The sequence below is a fragment of the Xenopus laevis genome, chromosome 2L, assembly GCF_017654675.1.
Source record: "Xenopus laevis strain J_2021 chromosome 2L, Xenopus_laevis_v10.1, whole genome shotgun sequence".
Classification (NCBI taxonomy): domain Eukaryota; kingdom Metazoa; phylum Chordata; class Amphibia; order Anura; family Pipidae; genus Xenopus; species Xenopus laevis.
This window is the reverse complement of record NC_054373.1, coordinates 108,613,635-108,634,154: the sequence shown is the minus strand read 5'-3', so window position 1 is coordinate 108,634,154 and position 20,520 is coordinate 108,613,635. Positions and strand designations below refer to the sequence as shown.

The 20,520-nt window shown below is 37.7% G+C and overlaps 1 protein-coding gene across 4 annotated transcripts in view; it reads right to left on the bottom strand.

Moving 5' to 3' along the window:
* Positions 1–20,520, bottom strand: part of LOC108708366 (RNA-binding protein Musashi homolog 2) — a 448,133-nt gene that overhangs the window by 55,979 nt on the left and 371,634 nt on the right. The window lies entirely within an intron of this gene.

The window sequence follows — 20,520 nt, the reverse complement described above, 5'->3', positions numbered from 1 at the left end:
ACAAATGTAAGAGTTAAACTGCAGTTGCAGTTGTATGAAAAAGAAAAGATTTAACTGGTTGCTAGTAGCAACTGCACTTGTGCAAGTTAGCCCTTATGTTTGTAAATTAGCCAGTAAGAGTATCTGCTTATTGTTTCTTCAAGTAGCCTGTGCTCACACAGAGAGGAGAAATTCAGTGCTTGTTATACAAATGAAAGAATTACTCAATAGATTTATTAGAGAGTATGCTACCCCAATAGAGTTGTGTGGGTCTCTCTCTTCATTTAGAGAATGCTGAGTTTCAACTGGTACAGCACAGCAGCATCTGAGCAGCTGCCACTTTAATCCCCATGATTCTAATTTATGATGCCATGGAGAGACACAGAGAAATGTACTAGCCTGCCACTGCACAAGCAAGGGAGCTCGCTTTTGTTTTCCAAAATCAAAGGATGAGACGCAGAGCTTTTCAATATTTATCTGAAATAAACTGCTTCTCTGTGGGCCAACTTGAGCTGAGCAGCAGAGCAAGAGGCCTAAAGAAAAAGCATGGAAAACAGTACAGACATGTACAGTACAAGGAATGATGTCATGTATGCAAGTATTACACTTGTGACAACATAATACACTTAGGACTCATTTACAAAGCATGTAAAGAAGGGATGCACAGAATAAAGGATTCAGTGCGGTATTCGGCCAGGATTCTGCCTTTTTCAGCAGGATTAGTCCGAATCTTCATACCTGGCCAAACCAAATCAAAATCCTTAAAATCATGTGAATTTTTGTCACAAAACAAGTAAGTAAAATTTTTTTTAGCCGTGTGCTGTTTTTTTTCCCTCCCCCTCCCTGATATGCATATCAATTTAGGGTTCGGATTTGGTTTGGTATTGGGACGCATCTTTCATGAAGGATTCAGGGGTTCGGCCAAATCCAAAATAGTGGATTCAGTGCATTCCTAATGCAAAGTCAAAATGCAAGAATCAGGCACAAATCACTATGGGGCAAATTCACTAAGCGCTGAAGCACTGAACGCTAGCGTTACTTCGCTAGCGTTTGTCATTTTCATTACTGTGCAAATTCACTAACGAACGCTGGCGTAGTTTCGCTAGTGTTACTTCGCACCCTTACGCCTGGCGAAGTTTCGCTAGCGACGTAACTACGCAAATTCACTAACGCGCGCAGTGTACTGAACGCTACCTTTTACGCTAGACTTCCTTCGCCACCTCAGACCAGGCGAAGCGCAATAGAGTAGATAGGAATTGTTTAAAAAAAAAGTCAAAATTTTTTCTAAGTCCCAAAAAACGCTGGCGTGTTTTCTACATTATGGGTGATAGGCTGAAAAAGATCGAATTTTTTTTTTGGGGCTCCCCTCCTTCCCCCCTACATTTCCTGACTCATGGCAACTTACCTAGACAGTGGGCACATGTGTAGGGCAAAATAAAATTTTTATTTGATGAATTGAAGGTTTTCTAGGCATTTGTAGTGCTGATACGTATTCCTCCATTGAAATTTGAATTTGGCGCCCTATGCAAATTAGCCTTCGCTAGCCTAACTTCGCTTTACTTAGCGAATCAACGCTAGCGCAACTTCGCAACCTTACGCTACCCCTGTGCGCAACTTCGGATTTTAGTGAATTTGCAAAGCGCTGGCGAAACTACGCCTGGCGAAGTGTGGCGAAGTGCGGCGAAGCGCGGTGAAGTTGCGCCTGGCGAAACTACGATTGTTAGTGAATTTGCCCCTATGTATTTTGCATTATATATGAGCAAAAGGGAATATTTTTTGCCACTTAGTGCTCTACTGCTTGCTGTAAGGATTTGTTAAACAACCCCAAATATTCTCAAAACCTACCACATTGCTATTACATAGTTATTAAGCTTTCCTTGCACATATAGTATTGCCTTCACCATTTTGGTGAAAAAGAATAAAGACAACATGAACCCGAAAATGACAACTAACAATAAGGAAAACAAAATTGGGTTAATGTGAGCAGTGGTCAACTACCAGGGAGTCAAAGGGTGCAACTGGCCTGCCCTCCCCTGCAGAGAAGGAGGGTGCTATTAAATAGAGGGCATGGGTGCAAGCTTTCACTGGGGTCCAAGATACATACATTTAGCTACTGGATGCGTCACCAAGATGCAGGGCATCCTTAAAAAGATCCCAGTTTTATGCAGTGGGTCACAGTCTTGTTGTGTCTGGCAGGCAGACATTCAGACTAAACAACGGAGTGCTTCTTGCCCTGGTAGGTACATAATCTTTAGTTCCACACTGGCACTTAGAGAGCTATGTCACTCTTGAGTGCCTATTCATTTCATGGAATTACCACAGTGTTATCCACAGACGCTTCATTTAAAAAAAAAAAGTAAAAGAAAAAAAGAGCAGAGATGACAAGAAGCTATTTATGTTGCCTGATTAACAAAACCGAACAGCCTTTGAAGAATACAGGTTTGTACACAATACTAAATTGAGCTGCACAAGAAAATGATATAAAAATTGCAATTTCAACCCTCGTATTTTCTGGAGTGAAGAGCTCGAGAGGTCCTTCAAGCATTAAGTTATTTAGCAATCCCTCTTGGTAACACAAAACAAGTTTTTTTAGTGCAACAAATCAATCCCATTAACATTTCTAACACCTGCATGCACATCTTCAGGTCTTTATTGTGACAGTCACATTAAGCTGTTTCTTTTGTCTTCAAACGCTGCCTTCCATGGCGCTTATTAAAATCTATTTCACCAGGCTAGAAAATTAGTGAACTCCAGACAATGCACGCCAAGCATGAAGGGAGTTCATTTAACACATAGCTGCTCTGAACCAGGCACCACACTTACCAGTAAATAAATAAATGGGGATTGGCTGGAGTATTTAGAGGAAACCTTTCTTTGCAAGAGAGAAATGCTGACGTGGTTCGGTCGGGCAAGCTGCCCATTTGCAGTCAGACATTATCGCAATCAATATTTCCACTGTTGGAGCAATTAGTAGCGGACAACTGCTGATTACAAAATTGGCATGTACCAAAGTCTAGGTGATGTTGCCACTTTACCTCTCTAAGGTGGGTTATGGATAAAGCTGGCCATAGATGCAAAGATACGAGCGTTTGAATCCTCGAACGTCGGACTTCCCCATCTCCCGACCTGCCACTAACCATTCAGATCAAATAAAGTAGTAAAAGAACAGATCAGCCGATGTTCTGCCCCTGACAGCAAACGTACAAAAGTTATGTCTGACAAAGCTGATGACAGTCTCCTACTGAAAATACACGCAGAGATATTATCGGCAGCCGACAGAAATCTTTTAACCTGTCCGAGCGATTAAACGACCAATCACCATGGGATGAAAAATGTCGGGACTCTCCACATACGGTCCAAAAATCGTACAAAGCGGATCTTTGCGTCTATGGACATCTTAAGATGTGTCAGACAACCAGTCGTCGTCTTTGAGATTTAGGATAGTGATGGGCAACTTCTTTCAGTCCTTGCAGTTGTGTTGCTGTTCTGTGGCTTAAAGTGAGTTCCATTGCATATGAATATGTATCTGCATTTGCAATTTACATGACCTCCCATCATTACAGTACCCATAGAGAAGACCAGTGGTTTATCTACCTGCAGGGGATGCCTCTATGAGTTCTTATAAAACAATGGTCCATGGTTTTTCTCTAGGGCCCATAATTATGCTACTGGAGAAGACTGACATGGGTTATCTTCTGTGTTCCTATTGAGTTATCCCTTTGTTAAGAAAAAGGTTAAGGCACTTGACTGTTTTCTATATTAACAATCAAACTGAGGAACTGGATTCCTAAACTAAAACCTTAGGTTTTCGAAACTATTAAGTGATGCTTCAGGAGATAGGTAGATGTATCTGCCAATAAGATCAGAACAAATTAGCTTCTGTACACCCACTCTTAGATATACTAGGGCCCTGCAAGCACATTTGTATCGGATCTGTGATATCAAAAAAAATTCAAAAAAGGTTTTGTACTAATAGCTTTGAAGTGTCATTATCACTTTAAGGCTTTATGTTATATCCCTCTCTATGAAGCTTTTGATGGACTGTACTTGATGACATTGCCTTAAGATTGATCTTTTCAGTCAGCTGATTCAGAGTTGTTCATCTCCTTTGCTTTGTATGTGGAATCAATAAAAGGACATCACAGTCAAGGATTATGCGCTTTTGTTCACATTTGCCCCAGTGAAGTTTTCCTCAGACCTCAATGCTGCTATCACCTAACGGTGTTGCTAAAGCCTAAGCACGTTCTGCATTCTTCACCACTATAGATATTCAGAAAATCTAGCAAATACATTATATTAGTACAGATAGGGGATTTATTATCCTAAAACCCATTATTCAAAAAGCTCTCTAATACAACAATGCCATTTCACATAGATTGCTATTTAAGAAATTACAGATGACGGAAGGCAATCACGGGTGTGGAGAACCGTTTGCATGCCAGCTCTTGCACCTACAATTCTGTTACCCCAGAGACTTAAATCAAATATTCTAGACATACAGAAGAAACATCTTGTCTGGCTTTTCAGAGTTCTGAAACCCTGACAAAAACTGCAGAATCGCTCCTCCTGCAAGTTACAAAACATGACTATGAATCTGCACTATGGGCACTAAACAACTTACCGGTGAGTTATGCCAAACTAAGATTTTAACCTACCCAGAGAGAGAGAGCAAGAAATCTGGGTATGAAAAATGTTTTTAAAAAATTGGATGCTTTTTAAACATAACTTAATTTGGATTCATGTCCTTTTATAACTCTTTATAAAAAACTGTTGAGTCATTCTGGTTCATTACCCTGCTGTGGCTAATTAAAAGTCCAATTAAAAAAGGCACAGACCGTTCACACCTCTATACAACAGCCCAGAGCATGTTCTTTGATCCTAAGCTTGGAACTGGTTTAGTAGGGAGTAAGATGAGTCCTATTTCCCTTTTGCAATGTAAAAAAAGAATATACAGGTATAATCTACATTTGCTTAAATGTCCTGGAAGCTTGGGTTTGTAACATTTCTATATAGTATTGCATTTATGCCAATCTAAGAATGAACCAGTTCCTGAATTCAGTCTAGGATTGGGCTGCAAACCAGTGCTCCTTCCAGGAATTTGATTCAGTCGAATCCTCACTGCTTAGCCAAAGTGAATCCAACCCTACAAGTCACATGATTTTAAAGCACCATTACAATTTTTTGAGATGATGGCTTCAGATGATTTGTACATCTTTGGGGGACATCTTTGAGTTAAACATACCCAGCCCTGTAGAAACTAGGGCAAATCATTCAAAACTGCAAAGAATAGAAAATGTCATTGCAATTTTTTGGTCTAATCATTGCTTTCTCCCAGGTACTTAGAAAAAAATATAGGCTATATGAAGACACGATGATGATGAAAGCCTTTAGACCAACAGGGTTAATTAAATAAGCATTCCTTTCTGCAGTATAATATCATAGTTGAAATGTGATCACCTTTGTCCTTGCACCTGAGAAAGTATATACCTGGATTATATTTAATTGCTGGATATTTTATTTAATGAGAGTGAAGGGGGCTGCACGTTATTACTTCCTCAGATCTCTGCAATCTATCAGTAGCTGAACAGACCTGTAGGTGTGTTTGGGCTAACGAGCAATAAATTGAGTGCAATTAACCTTTGAATTGATGTTCTAAGGATAACAGCAGGCAATTTTGCCATTTAAAGGTGATGGAAAAAGGAAAAGCACTCGGTGTTGTGTCCTAGTTAAGCGTTGAGCATTGTGACTCCTAGAATGTTTAACCCTTTCTACTGCCTTGTATTCTAAAAATACCCAGGGATAGCCAACACTCAGCTCTGAGCATTCCACATCAGCCGGACCACAGGTTGGACATCCTTCCATGTGTCGCCAACTCTGTCTTATATTAACTGTAGTTAGGCTGAGACCATTTGTATTAGGAGTCTATACCATAAAACTTTAGCAAACAGGGTGGTCATTAATACAATCTTTGGGATTACATCTGACAACATTTCTGCATCACTGGGTCAATGACATTAGCAAAGATAATTATGCAAATGTGCATTCTGTTCAATGAAGTTCTTTAATTTACTTTCTTAATATCTGCTATATAGCAAAAGTGCATAATGTCAGAGCTGAAAGGGAAACAAATGTATTTCTAACTAGTAAAGATGCTTAGAGATAAGGGGTTTTTGTTATTTTATTTACCAATGAACTGATGTTGAAGAACACAGACATGACCTACTGTGCTGACAACAATGAGTTGGAGATGCCATCTCTCACCGAGGAGAAAAAGTTCCCATAAATATCACAAGAAGGGCACTATCTAAAAGCACTTGAATCTCTTGTATATTGTTCCTTATTGTCTATATATTTGTGTCATAAAGCAACACCTTGATAGCAAAGCTCCCACAGATCTAAGGCTGACATCACCTAATTATTCATGTCTAGTAGGGCTACTCATGTTCATCATTGGCCGGGTGACTGTTGAGAGGACTTGGCACATACAAAATAAAGGTACATGAGTGATTTTCCACCAGCGGATCTTGAAGTTTTGCTGACCTCCATCTCCCTAGAGCCAATGGCTGTCACTGATAGATCAGTATCAAAACACTGGTTGATGATCACTGGGCTAGAGGAATGGAACTAAAGAAAGAAACAGAGGGAATATATAGGAAATATAGTGTTTATAAGTTTACTTCTAGGAATGCATGCTGTAGCTGAGCTAGCCAATTTAGGTTGTAGACTTTAATTGCTCTTTAATACAGAACACAGTGTTAAATACTGATTTGTCTGTTTTAATTCTGTAGACTGCTGTGGTTTCCTAATTAAGTCCTCCATTTCATGGTGTTTGCACACCTTATCTCTCTTTTTCTTAAAAAAAGCAAGAAATCCCTGGACTTTTCCTTGGTGGCAGAAAAACACTGGCTACAAACATCACTAATAATCAACATCTGTCTAATTGTGTTTTATATAGAAAATGAAGGAAAAGCTTTTTTTTTTTTTTTTTCATAGAACAGATACTGAATGGGGCCTACAGAGTACTGTCACACCACAGGCTCCCTTGGAACAGCTGTACATAATCCTGACATACAGAAAAACCTTAATGTGGTGCTTTCATGAGGAATAGATTACTTTTAGAGCATCAAAATCCGCAGCAAGCAGATGCTTTGCATACAGTAATCAGAGCATCATGTCCTCAAAAAGCGTCTGCAGCTTCTCCTATTAATTGTGAGACATTGCACCAGCATAAAATATTTCCATAGTCATATACAATATTTGTTATACTGGTACAGCACATCACTCATCATTCTTCTGGAACTCTTAAGTTAAATGGAGGATGTAGTTGTCTGCCTAAGTAGTCAGTCCACATGAAGTATGAGTGTGTCTGCTTGTAACTGTGCAGAACTATGTCAGCAGATTATAATTGGAGGAAACAAAATCCAGTGAGTGCAGGTCTCACCATTTTCACATAATTTGGCCCCTGACATTGGTGTACAGTCTAGCAGGATAACTAGCTTACTATATTAAGAAGCACTAGTTTAGCCTCCAAAATTCTACCATCAGGTGGCAAAGACTTAGCCTCCTTTTCTTTAAGGGTGTGCTTCCAGCACCTATATGTGCACCTAAAGACACTTAAACTACAGGAAGGTCACCTTGAAGGATCTCAGAAGGTAAAAGTTCATAAAGCTGCAGCTTAAGTGGCATAGGTTTATAGGTTATGGGAAGTGCACAGCAGTTCCACATAATAAATCAAATTTAAATAATAATGTGTAGTACAGGCAACAGAAACCTTAACCTTGTTTTGTAAACCTGTAAGCATATAAAAGAGCCTGTTCTGTAGTATTAAGAAGCAGTCGATGTGTCCAATGCACTTTTTTTCTGGCGCACTAAAGGCCCGATAGTGCCCAAAATTAACAAAGCAGTCGAGCAAAAAAGCTGGTGTTTTCAAGCTACCATATGTTACATTTCCTCAGCAGAAAGGCTGCATTACAGGCCTGCGAAAGCAATCTTTATTTGGAATTATATGTTCATATTCCACAGTTCAGAGGGGGATTTTTCTCCCTGAACATGAAAAGCTGCTTTTAATGGTTATTGTTTTCATTACAGACCATCAGGGAGTGATCTACAAAATGATTTTATGGAAATATTGCAAAGGTTTTTCATAGCGCCAGCTGTGTTGATAGTGAGACAACTCTTGTAGCATTTTTAAAAGCCTCTTAGCTGCATATTGCCAAGACTCGGGCTGCGCACAGTGCTCGGCTCTCTACATCGCACATCCCAGACTCCAGAGTGGTCATACAAAGCATCTCCTGTTGCTTCACTGCCCCTAAAGGATGCTGTGAATTCACATCAATACACATTGTTGAGCTGTAATTTCCAACTAGAATTCCAAAATGCACAACAAATTTAAGAAGTAACAGTCTTTCATGACATCTCTGGCACAACTGTTTGGGGGTTTATAATAAGTGGGCTACAGTCAAGTGCCAAAATATAGGACAAGTATTATTTTTGTATATCTAATTAGAGATGCACCGAATACAGGATTAGGTTCAGGATTCGACTAGGATTCAGCCTTTCTCAGCAGGATTTGGATTCAACCAAAGCCTTGTGCCTGGCTGAACCTAACCTTAATTTGCATATGTAAATTAGATGCAGGAAGGGAAATCACGTGACTTTTCGTCACAAAACAAAGAAGTAGAAAAAAATATTTCCACTTTTTGCTTTCCCACCCCCAATTTGTATATGCAAATTAGGATTCGGATTTGGTTAGGTATTCGGCCGAATCCCAAATAGTGGATTCGGTGCATCCCTATACCTAATATAGAGTTGTCTGGGAGATTTATTGGAGAAAACTGCAAAATAAAATCTGGAAATCCCACAGTCCTCTCAAGAGCAACCTGTCTCTAAGTTGTACTATTTGCAATGTAATGTAACTAAAATCACTTTCTTCCAGCAGGATGAAACTCACATGAGCATAGAACAGACTGCTTATGGGATTGTATGCCAATTGGATCCTGCTGCTAGAGCCCAGTAGTTCACGGGTCCAGTTTCCTGATAACATAATTTCTGGTTTTATGGCAGATGGCGGGTAGCAGGTTGGTAGTTTATCCGAGCTGGTAACATTTTCTTCTTGCTTATACGGACTAATTCACTTCAACCTCTCTAGTGTCAGTGCTGTGCATTGTACAATCTGGATTACATGTCATCTTATAAAAAAAACATGTTGGTAGAAATGCATGGTGCCAGTCACGTTCGCCATTGCCCGCTCTTGAATTTAAGCAAATTATTTATCTGATTCAACACTGTCTTACATTGCAGTAGTACTTACAGTTTTCCACCAATAACCAGGAAGCATTAACACCCAGATTTAACCCTGCAGCCTGTTAGTGATGTGAAACAGTAAAAGTGTGAAAAGCATGCTTTTCAATATAGTAAGACATTTGCTGTAAATGACACTATTTACTGTAACTAAATTGTTTTGGTATATAGACAATGTATTAGCTATATGTTCCATTCACTGAACCAAGAAGACATTAAAGGGATACTGTCATGGGAAAAAAATATTTTTTTCAAAACAAATCAGTTAATAGTGCTGCTCCAGCAGAATTCTGCACTGAAATCCATTTCTTAAAAGAGCAAACAGATTTTTTTAACATTCAATTTTGAAATCTGACATGGGGCTAGACATATTGTCAATTTCCCAGCTGCCCCCAGTCATGTGACTTGTGCTCTGACAAACTTCAATCACTCTTTACTGCTGTACTGCAAGTTGGAGTGATATCACCCCCAACCTCTTCCCCCCAGCAGCCAAACAAAAGAACAATGGGAAGGTAACCAGATAGCAGCTCCCTAACACAAGATCACAGTCCACCCCATTGTTGTGAATTACCAGTTAAGAGTCTTGATGCTGGTGTAGTTTAGTAACTATTTAGCTAGAAATGTGACTTTCCTGCCAAAAAATCATAATCTTCATAATTCTTGAGGGTCTAGGAGGCAATACAGGAAACAAAGCAATCTGCACTGAGTTCAGTGTCTGGGCCAGCTGTTTAGTTAACACTCATCATTCTATCCTACAGAGCAGACACCCCCTCCCCACTGTTCACCCACAGTTTATTCTTCTTCCCTTATTTGCATTTTCATGCTTGCCTATTAGAGGAATGGTATCAGACACTGTTTTATATTTCTAAGACACTGACATAAACCAGCAGCTACAAAATTCATAGACAAAAAATGTTTTATTTAGTGCGCACTTTCATATTAAAAATAACTAGTTTTATGCACGACTGTCCTTTTACCATGGAAAAACAGTGTTGAACCACGTTAATGAATAGAGAAGGCAAATCCAGTGACATGGAGATGACCTGCATACGGCCTGTAGAAGGAACAGACTCATCAGGAAAACCACAGTTTCAGCAGTTGCTCCGAGATGCGTATGCAGAGTCTTTGCTTGCACAGGTCACTCCACCGTTTTTATGAAACCCTATGCATGGATTTCTCTCACAGATGGAAATTAAAGCTGAAGATTTAGAGGCATCATAATTATGTGCACTCTGGCAGATTTAATACAGACAGCAATTCAGAAAAATAGTTTACGCCCTGCAGACCAGATTCATCACTTGAGGTGAAGGAGAGGCACGGATGCTACAGAATTCAAAACAGAGTTGCAGACTAAGAATTCCTACCCTTTCAGAAAAAGTTTTGTCTTGAAGAACAGAGTTGTGTCTTCACCTGAAACAGGACAATACTTCTTTCACATAGCTATAAAAGCTGATCTCTATTCAATCTTCAAAACACAGTGGTCAGCATTTAAGATAAATCAAAGCCACAAGTGTGTGTTAAATGTATGCTGGGATACTAGTCATAGAGCCCATGTAGGTTAGTAAGCTAAAACCTCTACAAGAACTAAAGCAGTAATGGAAACTACTGGTTGGAAGAATAGCACATATCAAAACCTTACATTTTTAAATGCTTTGAGCCAGGACAGTTCTTCAGACATACTGACATGTATGAACGCCTGGTGCACCCTAAGGAGCTATGGCTCTAGTGCTGTGCTCTACAAATTATGTAAATTAGTGTAACTGCTTAAGGTGTTACGAATTAAACTCCAAATAGAAAGAATACAACAGCAAAAACAATAAAAATAAACCAAACAATTTAAATCTGCTCCTTAACTGAAATTGATATCATGGCTAACTTTTCTCTCAGAGCCACAACCTTTTCACAGTGCCCACAGCCCTGTTGCTGCCCATTACCTCTAGTCCAACCCTAGATACCTCCTCTTAAAAACTATACTCAGATCCTACTCCCTGAAGCATTACCAACCTAGTTTCCACCATAAGGAACTCTTCCTCAGCCTCTTCAAAGCTAAACTCAGATCCTACTCCTTGGACCACTAGCAACCCTAAATTCCTCCATAAGGAACTCTTCCTTTGCTTCTTTAAAATTAAACTCAGATCCTACTCCTTGGAGCACTACCAACCCTATTTTTTTCCATAAGGAACTCTTCTTCTGTCTCTTCAAAACTAAACTCAAATCCTACTCATTGGATCACTAGCAAACATAATTTCCTCCATAAGGAACTCTTTTTCACCCTCCTCAAAACTAAATTCAGATCCTACTCCTTCGAGCACTAGCAATGCTAGTTTCCTCCATAAGGAACTTAGCCTCTTTAAAACTAAACTCAAATCCTACTTCTTGGAGCATTAGCACTGTATATGGTCCAGTCATCACACTGTAAATAGAAGAACTTATTTACCTTCTAAGTTAGTAACCACATACAGTACTTCCATTGTAAGCTGTATGGGTCATGGAACTTATTCCTCCTGGTTTTAGGCCAAGACACAAACAAAGCCATTATATCTGAACAACTGGTATATTGTAAAAAATAATGGAAACAATAGAAAATAGTATATAAACTCAGTTAACTTTCTGAACTGCTTTTTTTTTCCTCGTCAGTTGGAAAAGAACAATTCATGGACTAATGAAAGAAGAACTCAGTGCTTTCAATAGGCTTATCTGGAAGGAAAAGGCCAAGATTTATTTTAGCTTGGTAGAGCTACTACTTGTTATTAAGGTGTTCATTTCAGTACATCAAGAAGATAGCCTGGATCTAAATAGTGTATGCAAAGACGTCAGATGTATCAGACTATAATCCATGTAATTAATGTTGCACAAGGGCAAGATTAATTTATAAGCAAAGAACTGACCACCTGCGGCTCAGAGCAGCAGCTGAAATGTGCCGGCAGCGCTTTCTTCGTGTATGTTGTAGATGATACTGTGGGCTAACATTTTCAAACAATATATCTCTATTGCCGACACAGAAGAAAACATTCTATTCTTTTTGGATTAAAAGGTCTAGTTTACTAGAAAATCATTTGTGAATTAATTACAAAACAAAATCTTAAATCTCAAAAAACAAAAAAAATATACATACATTCTGTCTGATTCCTGCTGTGGAAGTGTGTGTAACAAATATAGTTAGTTTGCTGGTACAAACTGCAAGGGGACGGTGCACTGGCCAGCAGCCCTTCTCTACAATACAAAGCTGTATTAGGACTTTAATTTTTCAAATGTCTCTGTAAAAATTAATGATGGCAGCTCCTAAAGGACATGTCAAAGCAAAGGCAGGGTGTCTGCTAATTATGCACTTGCCAGCTTCAATGTTTCATGGGCAGCCTCATCTTACATTTTGGATTATTACACTGATTTGCTATATCGCCTAATTGCCTACCAATAGGATACTATTTTATTGAAGGCCCCGTAGCCTTTCTTGTCTACAACATATTTTCATAAGGACGAAAAATAACTTTGAAACTATCAAGGAAAAGGCAAGAACAGAAAAGTTGAGTCATGTCAGCTTCATGTCTTTATAGAGTTTGCTCCACCTGTATGTTGTCATCTCTTTAAAATAAACAAAAAAAAATAATGAAATTGAAAAGCAAAGATTTTACAAGGAAAACAAAATAATTGCAAAAGAAAATAGATAATTAAAAAAATGTCAGCCAGCAGATACAAATGTGGAAAGAGCTGATGAGATTTTAATATTGCCACTTTGCTCTCTCCTTTTAGCACAGCAGTAAACCGCAGGTTAATTTGTTATGCCTCTTTAAGGGCTAGTTGGAAAATAAATATATGTCTAGTGATATAGGCGAAGAGTCTGCAAAGTAAAATTAGAACAGGAATTAATAGAATGATCTGTCCCAATAAATGAAATAGGCAATTAAATACTGGGGGTGAGGGTAAGAACTCATAGTGCATACAGAGTTTAATTTGTGGCTGGTTCAAGAATTCAGTGGCATATTTGCAGACCATTTGTAAAGCACCCTTCACCAGCCTATAACCTGTTTTATAAAAGCCTTCATTTTGCCCAAAATTCTATAGAAGCATTTTCAACTTTTAAAGAACAGTTTTGCTTTTACTCTTGGTCTGTCATTTGCATTTTAAGGATCACACAGATGGAGAATGGAATGACAGTGTAACAAGGATACCGTTCTTAGAGCAATGTTATATTTTATTTCTATGATACTGTTTACGGCTCAAGTAAACCTGATGTCTCGAAGACTCATGGAAATCTAGAAGCTCTATCATCTGTGGAAATGTTATGTGTATAGAGCACAGTGTAAAGTTGATCCAAAGCTGAGCACAGTGTAGGCAATAATGTAAATCCCAGTTCTATATAAATTCACTTTACTTTTCCCTTGTTATTTCAAAGAGCCCTGTGGGCAAATATTATGTACCAACCCATCAAACCGAACATTCAACCAAGCACTCCTATTCCATGCAAAAGGAATAAAAGGGCAAGCCAGCTACAAGTGTAACAATTAAAGAAAGAAATGTTGGGGCTATTTCGCTAACTTATATATCCTTAGATAAAAAGAAAAAGCAAAGACCATCACAGAATAACTGATATTTTAATGACATTTACGGCATATTTCAGGATCAAGGGCCCATGATGGCTGAAATATGTTGTGCTGACTAGCTGAACTGGAGAAAATTATGCAATTTATTTCTTAGTTTGTTTATCCTACCCCTAAAATGCAGCTGAAAGAGAATGATACAAATAGCACAAATAAAATTAAACCTACTCATTTCCCAAAACAATCACTAGTAGCTCCGGTTTTAATCATAGGCCCAAATACTTTTTTTAAAGGCGTCGTTCACTTTTAAGGTAACTTTTAGTATAATGGCCTGTCCCGAGCAACTTTGCATTTGGTTTTCATTATTTATAGTTTTTAAAAAGTATTTGCCTTCCTCTTTTGGCTCTTTTCCGCTTTCAAATTGGGGTCACTGACCCGGCAACCAATAACTATTGCCCTGTGTGAATACAATTTTATTGTCATTTTAACTTTTTTTACTAATCTTATTTTATTACTAAATCTTTCTATCTAGTTCCTCTCCTACTCATCTTCGCATCTCTCGTTCAAACTAGTGCCTGGTTGCTAGGGTAAATAAGACAATAAGCGAAATAGCGGAAAAAACAACAATATATAAAAAATGAGAGCCAATTGCATATTGTCTCAGAATATCAATGTTGAAATGCCCCTTTAAGTGCTGTTCACAGTAATACAAGAAGCTTCTCATTTAAAGAGAGACTTTTAATTCTTGTGGGACTTGCATCTTGATCTGCAAAAAAAATCCAAAATGGGTGGTAATAAAAGTCTCATTTAATTTATACTATGTGACTGGCATGAAGGCATGATACTGGGACATCACAAGGTGCAATAGTGTTTGTGCATGTATCTGTAGGTGCTTCTTTTTTTATTTTCTCATGTATAAAAAGATAATCAAATCTGACACTTGGAATATAGTGTTTAGATTGGAGCTGTAGCTGGGAAGAAACTTGAAGCACATTTATACAGTTAATCTTTTGAATTCTGCATAATAATAAAAATGACATATTTAAAGGTGATGTGAAGGCAAAAAAATAAAAATCATTTTTACTTTCTTTAATGAAAAATAAATTTAGCTTCAATATACTTTAATTAAAAAATGTCTACTGTTTTTATAAGAAACCTGTAAGCAGTGAAATTCTCCCTTTGTTTACTTGCTCTGACTGCTGAGGATAGGAAACTTCAGAAAGCCCCTAACTGCTCTGCAGGGAAAGGATCATACTTTCAGGGGGGAGGGACTTCACAGACCTCGAGCAGCTTTGTTTGTTTCCCTGTAGAACAGCCGGCAACCAGGTAGAGATTCATATCTGCAGCAGTCAGAGCAAGTTTGCAGAAATTTTGTATTAAACAATATAAAAACTATAAAATCCACATTAGATTACATTACACAGGACCCAGTACAGTCTGCATATTCTGATTATTAATCAGTTTTTCTGTATCTGCTTCTATGGCAGATATTATTTGAATTGTTCTGTTTTGATTATTTATGACGATCCCTAAGCAGCAGCCCAGACTACATTGAGCATGTGCATGGTCTTGCAAAAATATTTAACATAGTTACAACATGGTGACCCCCTGTGGCCAAATTTGAAAGCATAAATTATTTGTTTAATTAGACTTCTGGTGCAGTAGGTTTATGTTTATGTTAAGTATATAAAATACATCATTTCTAGCATTATTCTATTTTAGACTTTAGTTTACCTTTAACATATTATTACACTAATAGAAGAATAATGTGTCTCTATGCATCCCAAGCAGAGTTTAATTTAAATCCTCTACCTCTTGGAAAAAAAAGTGAACAATACAATTAATTAGCAGAATTATCATACAGTCTCTAATTACTGATCCTAAGGGATTAACCCTTTTACAGCTAGAGATCTTACAAAGAAAGCCGTTAAACTCATGAGTGCCTATGTGACTACTTTTAAAGCTTTCATACTACAAACCACAATCTGCCACAAGAGACAAGTGTGCCAATGCATATAACAGCTGAATGAGCACAACACGTTTAAGGCTATTTGACTAGAATGCTTTACCAACAGTAATAAAAATGAAAAAACATATTTTTTTAGCGAGGTTCATTTTACATTAATGACGGCTTCTGTGCATACCTTGCCTTCAAAACTGATCAACTATCCAAAATGAAGGAAGGAGCTGACTTAATGCATCTTTGGGGCACACAGCATATCATTACATTCCATTAAATAGAAGTATTTTCATTTTACTATAAAAACTAAAAACAATCTATTTATTCACTAAACTATCACCAAAAGTAATTTGTATACATGGAAAGGCAACCTGCAATGGTTAGAAAAGGAGCACAAATAGATGCGACAGGTCACTGTCATTTTTAGACTGGCATTAGGCTCCTATAAACACATCAATAGACAAAAAAACTGGTTTATGAATGGTGTATCAGCTGCACCAGTAGGGGTCCCAGTGTGGAGTCTAGGTGGAAAATTCAGCCAAAAAGGCCCAGTTCTTCCATGCTGCTTCATACAAGGTTACCTTTACAATAGGGGAACACAAACATGTAGACACGTAGTCCCAAAAACAAAAATTCAGCAGTGAATGTCAATCGAAAATAAGTAGAAAATGAGGTCCGATGTTAAACTGCCCCAGTTAAAGGGCAAGGTGCTACAACTTCATCTTCATTATGGACACCTCAAGAAAAAAAGAAGCTGTGAAGTAACTCATTATAAAAGTACAAACAGGACAAAGACAAAAAAGGCCCAAAATGTTTCTTGCTAATAGCATATTAGGCAAAAATGTTTATGTTTCCATCCGCTTTAAGGGTTTCAATGGTAAACTGTACTTTGTTTGTACTTGTTTCTCTAAGATATCGAAATCAAAAGTGTGCAGTACAGGTATGGCATCCGTTACCCGTAAACCTGTTATCCATAAAGCTCCAAATTACAAAAAGGCCATCTCCCATTGACTCAAATAATTCAAATTTGTAAAAATGATTTCCATTTTCTCTATTATAATAAAACAGTAGCTTGTTCTAGATCCCAACTAAAATATAATTAATCCTAATTATTAAGGCAAACCAATCCTATTGGGTTTAAATAATGTTTAAATTACGTTTTAGTAGACTCAAGGTATGGAAATCCAAATTATGGAAAGACCCCTTATCCTGAAAACCCCAGGTCCTGAGTATTCTGGATAACAGTATAGGAAACGTGTTGCCAACACTTCTGAATAAATGGTTACTGGTGTCTGTGAAGGCAATTTTCATTGCCCTTTAAGGCAGCTTTTGTAGTTAAAATACTTCTAATGACTAGTTTCAGTGACCTCAGTACTAAACTCATGCAGGATCAATTCATTTTACTCTTTTAGGTTTTCGCAAAATTACAGAAAGTTTGTAGTCACAAGGATTGAATAAATTCAAAGGAATATTGATTGATTACAGGGTCAACATTTTCATCTGCCAACACATTTATCTTAATCGAGGTCTCCAGGGTGACCCAAATGTTGATTGTGTAATTAATGTTCTCTTGATTCAGCTTAATCTCTGTCACTGATGATTTTGTGTCTTTTCTGGAAGAAATATATAATGCAGCTATATCTATTTTTATACTACGGGGGGGTGGGGGTTCTGTTTCTTTTTCACATTTACATTTACAGACACATTGTATGTAATAGTCCCTGGCTATAAACAAGTGTAAGTAATGTTGTTATGCGAATGATATTGATCGCTCTGAATGTGGACAGTGCAAGAAGTTGACTGCTTCCTTCCCTGGCTGTCTTCTCATTCCCCCATTAAAGTAAAAAGAACATGAAGCTTCCTGCATATATACACATTTAGAGGGTTATTTATCAAAGGTTGAGTTGTTTTTCCACATAAAAAAAATCGGGTTTTCAGTCAAAAATATATTTTTTTTTGGATAAAATTTTCCGAGATTTATTTTACCCCGAAGCTGGAAATAGCTCGAATTTAAAAAAATACACCATCTAAAACCTGTTGAGGACATGTAGGAGTCAATGGCAGAGGTTCCTTGAACCATTTGAAAATTGAATAGCCTCCATGAGTTTTTTTTTTGGTGGGTTTCACCCGAAAACTCAATCAATTTGAGCGATTCCAATTTTTTTCACCCAAAACTCGATCAATTAGAGTAGTCGAGTTTTTCACCCTGACTACACTGATTCGTCTTTTTTACATTGAGTTTATCTTTTAAATTAGAAACCATTCGAGTTGTGAGTTCATATGAGGTTTAAAGAAACGCGCAAACCTCTAAAATTCGACCATTGAAAAATAACCCCCTTCAAGTCAATTAAAGCTGACTTTGATAAAAGACTATAGGACTGAGAGAAGTAATGGGACTCAGATGGTTATTTACTAGTCAACCACAAAAGGCTGATCATCAAATTGTCACTTGGATATATGCAGCTATATCTATTTTTATACTACGGGGGGGTGGGGGTTCTGTTTCTTTTTCACATTTACATTTACAGACACATTGTATGTAATAGTCCCTGGCTATAAACAAGTGTAAGTAATGTTGTTATGCGAATGATATTGATCGCTCTGAATGTGGACAGTGCAAGAAGTTGACTGCTTCCTTCCCTGGCTGTCTTTTCATTCCCCCATTAAAGTAAAAAGAACATGAAGCTTCCTGCATATAGACACATTTAGAGGGTTATTTATCAAAGGTTGAGTTGTTTTTCCACATAAAAAAAAATCGGGTTTTCAGTCAAAAATATATATTTTTTTGGATTAAATTTTCCGAGATTTATTTTACCCCGAAGCTGGAAATAGCTCGAATTTAAAAAAATACACTATCTAAAACCTGTTGAGGACATGTAGGAGTCAATGGCAGAGGTTCCTTGAACCATTTGAAAATTGAATAGCCTCCATGAGTTTTTTTTTTGGTGGGTTTCACCCGAAAACTCAATCAATTTGAGCGATTCCAATTTTTTTCACCCAAAACTCGATCAATTAGAGTAGTCGAGTTTTTCACCCTGACTACACTGATTCGTCTTTTTTACATTGAGTTTATCTTTTAAATTAGAAACCATTCGAGTTGTGAGTTCATATGAGGTTTAAAGAAACGCGCAAACCTCTAAAATTCAAACATTGATAAATAACCCCCTTCAAGTCAATTAAAGCTGACTTTGATAAAAGACTATAGGACTGAGAGAAGTAATGGGACTCAGATGGTTATTTACTAGTCAACCACAAAAGGCTGATCATCAAATTGTCACTTGGATACACCGCTTAGCAATGTCAGTGTTGTGCCCTGGAGCTGCCGCTTATCACTATTATTAATGGTCACTATTGGGTTAATTATGCCTGGACGGCAGAATGACTAACCATTTTGCTTCTCTCTACTGACAAGGTCATATTAATTACATGACTATGGAGATGGAGGAATAGAAGTTCAAGGATGGGGCACAAAAAAATCCATCTGAGCTTCTGAGTTAATATCCCTAGAAAACCATATTATTCTAGGATTTACTTAACATTTAAATGTGACTCCTGTATTTAGAGCTGCCATTTACTGCATTGCAAAAGCTACGCTCACTGTATAGAAAAATTGTAATAGCTGCAGCACTGAAAGAAAATGGGCACAGCTATTTTGTGTCCTGATGCTACTCAGTAGGAATGTCTGTACACAGGGATTTTCATGTACAGTAAGTCCTGTACCGCAAGTTCATATAACTTGGCCAATGATACTTGAAGGTGCCATCTGACCATAAAAAACTGGATCCTCAGTCAGCTGAAGACTCAGCTGGGTCTGGACCTTCCAGTTCAAGCTGTTTTTGAAAGCAATATACCACATATATAATTTGACTATGACATGGTCATATCAACAAAGTCTCCAGACTTCTCCAGGAAGCAGTAAATGCAGTTGAGCACTTTATAGAAAGGGTAAATAGTTCTTGTCAGACTATTGCTCTGATCGTGTATAAAAAAATCTCTGCCATAAGGCAACTCAGTCATCGTGTTCCTCTTTAGCTGACAGACTCTTCTTTACACCATATTACATGTATTTTATATTTATGACATAGCTTTTTAAAGTAAATGGCAAATATTTCATGCTAGACCATTAAAATTAGCTAGGCCACACTCAAGATGGTGACTTGTTAATAAGCTATGCCAGTAACATATATGCATTCTCTGCACCAGATATGGCAAACCAGCGGCCCCCCAGGGAATGCTGAAGTACAACTTGCCCAAAAACAGAAATGCTAAGACTAGCCACCAGAGGACTACTGTTTGCTCATGCTGCTTCTTTCTACTATATACATTGTGAGTACTGTCTAGAATGAGACACTCTCACTTTAAACAAGCTTCAAATGGAAATGTGCTTGTACCTAAAACACATCTGTAAACATTTAAGAAAGAGTCACAAAATGGGTTTCATTATTAATCTGCAAAAAAAGAGAAATATACTTGTATAAAAATGTTCCCGTCGCTGGCATTCTCATACTAAAGCTAATGAAGAAAGAATTGGATACTATACTGTTATTGGTAGAAAAGGAAGTCTCCCAGTTCATGGCAGTACTAAAGTGCTATAGTAAATAAAGTAACACACTAGCAATGTAACTAATAGCTGAATTAGCAGAAAAGCTTTTTCTCCTCGAATTGAATCTCGTCAATCTGGCCCAATGTGTTCTAACATCCGTCATTAGAATACTCTTAGTTTATATGACTTCGATTTCTTGT